At 33.8% G+C, this 7,597-nt stretch overlaps 1 non-coding gene across 1 annotated transcript; it reads right to left on the reverse strand.

Annotated features, from left to right (window-relative positions):
* Positions 1-760: 760 nt before the first annotated feature.
* Positions 761-887, reverse strand: LOC140530684 (U6atac minor spliceosomal RNA). Its single transcript, XR_011976109.1, has one exon. It is a non-coding gene; the product is annotated as a U6atac minor spliceosomal RNA (small nuclear RNA).
* Between the last annotated feature and the right edge of the window lie 6,710 nt (positions 888-7,597).

Below are 7,597 nucleotides of genomic sequence, written 5' to 3' on the forward strand. Positions count from 1 at the left end.
GAAACTGAGGCTTAGTGAAGTTAAGTGATTTGCCTATGGTCATAAAAGTAGCAAGAAGCAAACCCATAACTAAAATCTAGGTTCTTGGATTCAGAGTCTTTCCACTTCACCGGGCTAACTTTCATCCTTATATCAGCTAGGAAGTATCAAAGAGAAAAAAATTTAAGAAGTAATGAAGTAATGAAGTTTTATGACTTTAAGCAGAAGTAAAATTGTCACTTGTCAGAGATGTTGTAGAACAATGGTGTCAAACTTAAATAGAAAGTTACTAATCTTCTTTTAAAGATCTCTGAGGGCTATCTGACTTAGTTTTAAGATATAATGTTATCTATGTTTTATTGTATTTTTGTTTATTTGGTTAACTATTTTTCAAATACATTTTAATCTGGTTTGGGCCACATTCTGGAATACTGCAAATTCTTGTTTCTCATGGGCCAGGTGTTTGATACCTTTGTTGTAGAGAATATTCATGCTTCAATAAGGGGTCGAGTTAATAGAATCTAAAGTCTTTTCCACTTCTAAGTAGAATAGTAGTAATCAATATAAATATTATCAAAGAACAATGTGTTCCATCTACTTATCCTAAAAAAAAAAAAAAGAAAGAAATATTTATTCACCCCTAACCCTATACTTATACGCATATGCACACACACACCCCTGATCTATGGAAATTATATTCTCCAATACCTTGTTTGATAGGAGCAATCCTATTTCTCTCCCCCTTCCATGTAAGTTAGGCTAAAAACTATTTAAAACAAACAAACAAAAATTGATTGGATGCCACAAAGTGGTGGCAATAGATTGAGCATATATTGTTGTAAAGGCCACTAGGAGCTCTTCCATCTTCATTAAGGGCATTACTAACCTTTTTTTCTTTTATATAGCATACATGTATGGACATATGGAGAGTTCAGGGAAGTCTAGCACTTCTGAAATGAGGGCTTGCAAAGCCCTTATCATGGCTCCTTATTAAACTTTGGTGTTCACCTTTCTCTGAACTCTCACCTGGGGCTCCAAGAAGCTGTAGTACACCTAGTGGCCACACCCAGCAAACCTCAGTAGATGGGCTAAACTAGATTGAGGGTTACTGACAGGCCTCAAACCAGTAGGTAAGATAAGGGAATAACTTCCCCAAATATGCAAAGACTTTGCCTGGCAGAATAAGTGGATGAGAACAATTTATTTCAACAGCCATGAAGGCAACTGAAGCAGGCACTGTGGAGCACTTAGAACTTGGTCATACATCAAAGATGCCAAGGTCATTGACTGCACCCTGGGTCATCACCAGTCATGCTGACTTTGTCTTGCCACTGAACTTATATGACTCTGAAAAAGACAGTGAGGCTTATAACTTTGTGAACCCCTGCCTCACTTAAATCTAATTCATCTGGGAGTCAAGACATCATCTCATGATATCATCACTGAACCTCTTCAAAAATTAAAGACAAACAAGATAGGCAATTTAGAAAAAAAAAAAAAGGTATTGAGACCATCATCAACCCTTGGTTGGCTCAGTGGACTAAAGATTCCCACTGTAGAAATAGCTTCTTGGAAGGCTAAGTAGAAAATGTCAATTAATAGGCTCTTGGTGCTCTCTAAAGTGAGATTAGAGGACCACAACGGGTAACTCAAGCAAGGCAACTTTGCTCAGCTGACTCAACTTGGGATATCTTTGACACCTACCTTTGCTGAATATTTTTTTTCCTGCTATGGGTAAATACATATACATACATACATACATACATACATACATACATACATACATACATACATATATATACTTAATGACTAACAATTGTTAGATTTTATTCCAAAATATAAACTACCAAGAAAATGGTCTGTCAGTCCCAGCTCATGCACTTGGGATGGTGGTGCATGATTAGAACATAAATTATCTACTTGAAGTAGGGAATAAGCAGGACAGAGGAAGATTAATGCAGATTGGTCTTCCTCCTTCTGCTGGTACTTCTGAAAAAGTCTGTAGAGATGGAATTTTTTTACAATTGGGATATATCCATCCATGAGAGATTAGAGAATAAACTACATATAACAAGGGAAACCCAATGATCTCCCTTTTCTCTGCACCTAAGAATTACATCTTGAAGAAAAGTTTAGTAACCTATATTTTGGATGCAAACAAATTGGCATTTCATTCTGGTAATTTAAAATAACTTCAATTTCTTCTAGGATGGGCTTTCATATCCTGAGGGAATATTAACCTTGGAGTCTATGGATAGATTTCAAAGGATCCATTTTTTGATGGTGTATATATATATATATATATATACATATATATACATACATACACACATATATATGTGTATATATGCATATGCATGTATGTATATATACATATATATGTATGTATATATATACATATGTATGTATGTATGTATACACACACACATATTTTGTCTACATACACTCCTGAGACACAGTTGGTGAATTATCAGGCATTTCTATGCCTAGGAATCACTCAACTGACAAAAGATAAAGGTAAAATTGCATGCTTTCATGTGAATGACTCGGACATTTACTACATGTTTCTTTTTTAGTAATCCCTATATTTGTTGAAAAACACGTGTAAAAAAGGGGTAATTTCACTATATTTTAAGATTTTGCGTATCTGAGTAAATCAGATGAGAATTCTTAACTCTCCACAAAGCACACATTTATCTAACATAGATGGGTGTTGAACTTATGATATAGACTCGACAAATTCAAACATCTTATGCTTGAGATATCTGTTGAGATATGTGATTTAAAATAACATTATTATTGCTAAAATATTGTGCAGTGATTTGGGTCATGCGCAATGTCATAGGTTATTTGAGCAGAGAGGTTCTTTTCTTGGGTTTTCTCTTGCTTTCCTTTTTTGTACACTTACATAAAATTAAGGTATTAGCCAGAGTATGTTGTACAAAAATGTTCTTGAAAATACCAAACATTTTAAAAATGGCAATTCAAGAAAACTGTGAATATGCAAAATGTAAATAATTTCTAGGAAAACACAGAAAATCACACAATTTTATAAGCAATGATAAGTGAATTCTAGAAAGGACAGGTATCTTAAGATACTGATACAGACACTTGAGATACTGCATACTTACATGCTTAGGTACTTACATACACATTGAGCAGAGGAGTAAAGGTTGCTAAATGTATTGAAACTTTGAGAAAAAATTAAATACTGCCATATTTTGCTGACTTTTTAATACAGATTTATTGAATACTTTACATTTTGGATTAACATATACATTACTTGTTTCTATGTATGATATTAAATCAAATAAAGCCACACAAACTGATTTAAAAACATCAATTGAATTAAATATTTTCATTTAATTTGATGTATTTCAGGAACCCAATTTAAGTTGAAATATAGATGAAGATAAAATACGAATAAGATTACGCAATATGTAGCTTCATTTACACTAATGAAAGTATGTTTTTGCAGAAAAATTCTTCCTAATAGAAAAATGCAGCCAAAAAAATGAATGAGCATCATGCCTATTTGTTTTGAATCTACGTGTAAATGTTATTGTTTTGTGCAAAAAAAATTCATTTCTAAAATCTGAGAGAGTATCAGAACCTGAGAGTACTCAGGTCCTAGTAGAAGAAGATATTAGTTGACCCTTCTGTAATAGGCAGTGTCTCAGGCTCCAGCAACAATGGCCATCAGGCAGCATGTAGGAAGACAGATCTCACTGGCATTAGCCAGTGGGCAGCAGACAGTGGCCATAAGTCAGTAATAAGTCTCAGTAGCAGTGGCCACAGAGTATTCATCAAAGATATAGCCCCCCGGTCACAGTGGCAAGCAGGCAATGGGCAGGCACATGAGCCACATTGGAAGTTGCCCAAAGGCAGCAAGCAGTCTTATGAGGGGTGGTCAGAAGGAATCTGGAGGAGATGCTGTTTTCATCGCAGTGGCCAGGGGACAAGAGGCAAATATGAGGCCTCTCAAGTCAGAGGACAGCAAAACAATTGCCTGTTGCATTGGTAATAGCAGTCTCAATGCTTACTGTAATCTTGAACTCATTACTGAAAGTACAGTGGTCATAGGACAAGTCTTCAACTGGAGGACTTAAAGGACCAAGGGGAGGCATTGTTTGGAGGCAACAAAATGGAAATGAAAATGCATAACCAGTCACCACAAAAGAGAAGGGACAGTCCCTTGGGCATCTTATGGAACAAAGATTTTGTATTTCCACACTACATTATAATGGGGCTACCAAGGAGAAGGAAGTATTGACTGGTATTCCAGGAAACATTATTTGTACTAGGCAATTAGTTCTGGCAACAGAGTTCTAAACCTGAATTCACATCTGAAGGCATTTACTGTCTTAACTTCTGTTTACCTCAGCTTCCTCAATTATAAATAGTGATAGCACCTATCTCACTGACTTGTCATGAGAATCAAGTGAAATAATATTTTTAAGTGCTTAGCACAGTGCCTGACACACTGTAGGTCTTATAAAATAATTTGTTCTATGAAGTTTGGATTCAGTTAAAGAGCCACAGTTGAGGACCTAGAAAGGCACATGTGACCTTAAAAGCACAAGTTCGCCATCCCTATATGTAAATGGTTATTCTCCTCCCCTCCCTTTTAAAAATCTTTTTGTTTTGAATGACCAGTGCCATATTTCATTCCAATATCAAATATAAATGAATAGGGTAAGTGAGATCTAGTGTAGGGCACAGAGAATCACCTTGTGATGTAGCCAGTGGACACTACTCAAAGGTTAATCCCAGGAATGCATTACATTTTTAAGCTTTAAAATCTTCTTGATTCAAGGGGAAATAAGTAGTACTATATAAAGGGAAGAATAAGGAGCTCAAATGCCTAAATTCAAAAATCATGGTTATGTTTAAAAATATTTACGTCTTAGAACATTTCCATATAGCACTGCCACATACAGGAACATCTTACAGAGCATTTATTTGGTCCTGTCCATTGAATTATCTGCTTTATTTCTATTGTTAAAGCATAATTTTGCTATGGTATGTAGCCGCTCATTGTTTATAGACTGCAAACTATTCTGATTTATTAAAATTCCACTAAAAAATACAAATGAAAATGCAAAATGTGGAACTGGTCTTTATTGTAATGCTTGAACAGCAGGAACACTTCCTTGATTATAATAAATTAATGCTATTTACAATACAACTTAAATAATATAACTTTTTCCTATTGTTATTGCTAAGAGGCTAGAGTTAAATGTAGAAACATATATCAAATTTTAAATTACTTTTTCAAAGACGTCAACATTTTAAGGTTGTTTAGATATTAACCACTTTTTCCAGTTATTCGTAATAGGTATATCTATTTAGTTGCTCCAATTTTAAGTGTGGTTCTTAATTGAATAACCCATTATTTTCAGTGTTTTTTATGCATATTGCTCATAGAATTTGCAGACTCAGAATACTATTGCTGCTGTGTATATAGATCATGAAATCCCAGCAAGAGAGTATCATAGAAAATCAGATTTGTAAAGCTTCTCAGAGGCAGGCCATGTTGTACCTGAACAACAACCATCCCCTTTACTATGTCCCTGACAAATGATAAGTTATCCTGGTACATTGATTCAACTAAAATTCATTCCCAGTTTCTCTTTCTTTTCCAGTCCTTTCCTTAAATAAATACAAACCAATTCAATGTAACAAAAATCCATTAAGCACCAGCATATGTGCGGTATATTTTGCTAAATGCTATGGATTCAGACAAAACAAAACAATACATGGAAACAAAGAACAACCATAAAAACAAAATAAAAACAAATAAACTAGTCCCAATCCTCAAAGATTTTATATTCTCTGGGAATGTAAATTCACTCCAAAAACAATATGGATAAAGTTAGATGCCCTTTTTACTAGGAACCTAGGTGCTAGTAATGTCTCTGCTTCTTGCTGGTCACTGCCCTCTGACACTTCAGCTCCTTCAGCTTCTTCCCTGCCCTAACCTCACAATATAATTTTTCCCTCTTTTACCCAGTGAAGTCAAATATTTCTGTTTTAAAAACAGAATTTCTTCCCTCATAGAGAATTTTCTCCAGCACTAAAATTGAACTCCATTGACTTTTTAAATGAACATAATACCAAACTTTTGGGCCACTCTGAATTCCATGTGAACTTCAATCAACTTTCCATTTGTCTGTATGAGCAGATTTAAATAAAATCAAGTTCAGTACTAAGTCAAACTTTTTGTGCTACTTTTTCCACAAACCTGAAATGACTATGAATGAGTAAGGGCTGTACTGGAAGAATTAGTGTCACATAATGAAGATAATTCTAATGTGAGGAAGAGACAGGAAACTTAGAATTTCAGACCCACCTCTGCCACACATGAGTTATGTGACTTTACTTAAACCCAATATGCCTAAAAGTAAAAGTAAGGACTGGGAAAAAGAGGTCTAAATGATACAGATAAGGTTATTTCTAGCTCCAAAATTGTGCCAATTTTTTCCCACTCAGGAAGAGAGCAGCACATGTAAGAATAGACTTTAGAGAACAAAGATATAATTAGATACCATTTTCACAGAAAAGGTGTTAAACAATTGTCATCATTAAATAGTTATATAACTTCCTTTGACATGGCACTGAGAAATAATCATATTTCAATGTTATTTATATGACGTGATTCCTTAAATCAAATGCTAAATTAGGTTATACTTTTCCTATAGGTGGATTATAGAATGATTTTCAAGCAATATGTAATTAATCAAACTATTCTGATCTGAATTTTTCCTAATTTGTACAGAGTATGTCATCTATCATGCTCTAATTAGGTACTCTGAATAAAATTAATATATTTAAATATTTATGACTTTATACATGATCACATTTGAAAATTTGTTCATGGGATTTTGTACCATGCTTTAAATTTAGTAACAATCATTTATAAATATCTATGTGAATTAAATGCAAAAGACAGATCACCACTGAACTTCTTAGTTAACAATGTCTAAATTTATTTGAGAAAAAAAGAAATTATAATTTATTTATTATCTGGATATAAACTTGTTTTCCCTTTATAGAAATGAGAAATATATTTAATGAACCAGTTTCTACTAAAATGCTTTCTTTCTGATATAAAATTAGTCAAATCTGAATATGATACTGGGAACATTGTAATAGAAATATTCCCTCAAATAGGCTCATTAGATACTTTCTTCAAGTATGCAGGACCACAATGTGCCAGCCTAAAATTTATCAGGCAAGAGAGTGTAGTGTTGAAGTTGTCCGTAAGGTCCTACTCTCTTTAGGCTCCTAGCCCAATAATAGATAAACACCATATGTTCTAGTGAATATGTAGAACAATGTTACAAAACATCATTATCTTCTCTAGGCAGAAGATACACAACTAAGCTATTCCTCTCATGGTCTTTGAGTAACTTCAACTTTTAGAGTTGAGGGAAAAAAAAAAAAACATACTTACCATGTTCAAAATTTATCTGGAGATTGAAATAAAATATGACTCGAAATATTACATATACAAAATATGTAGCTATAAAGCACCTACATCATTTCTGGATTTCCACATATGTACACAATAATTTATATGTTATGTCATACATTAGAATATTAGCTTTCTGAGACC

Source organism: Notamacropus eugenii, chromosome 2 (genome assembly GCF_028372415.1).
Source record: "Notamacropus eugenii isolate mMacEug1 chromosome 2, mMacEug1.pri_v2, whole genome shotgun sequence".
NCBI lineage: Eukaryota > Metazoa > Chordata > Mammalia > Diprotodontia > Macropodidae > Notamacropus > Notamacropus eugenii.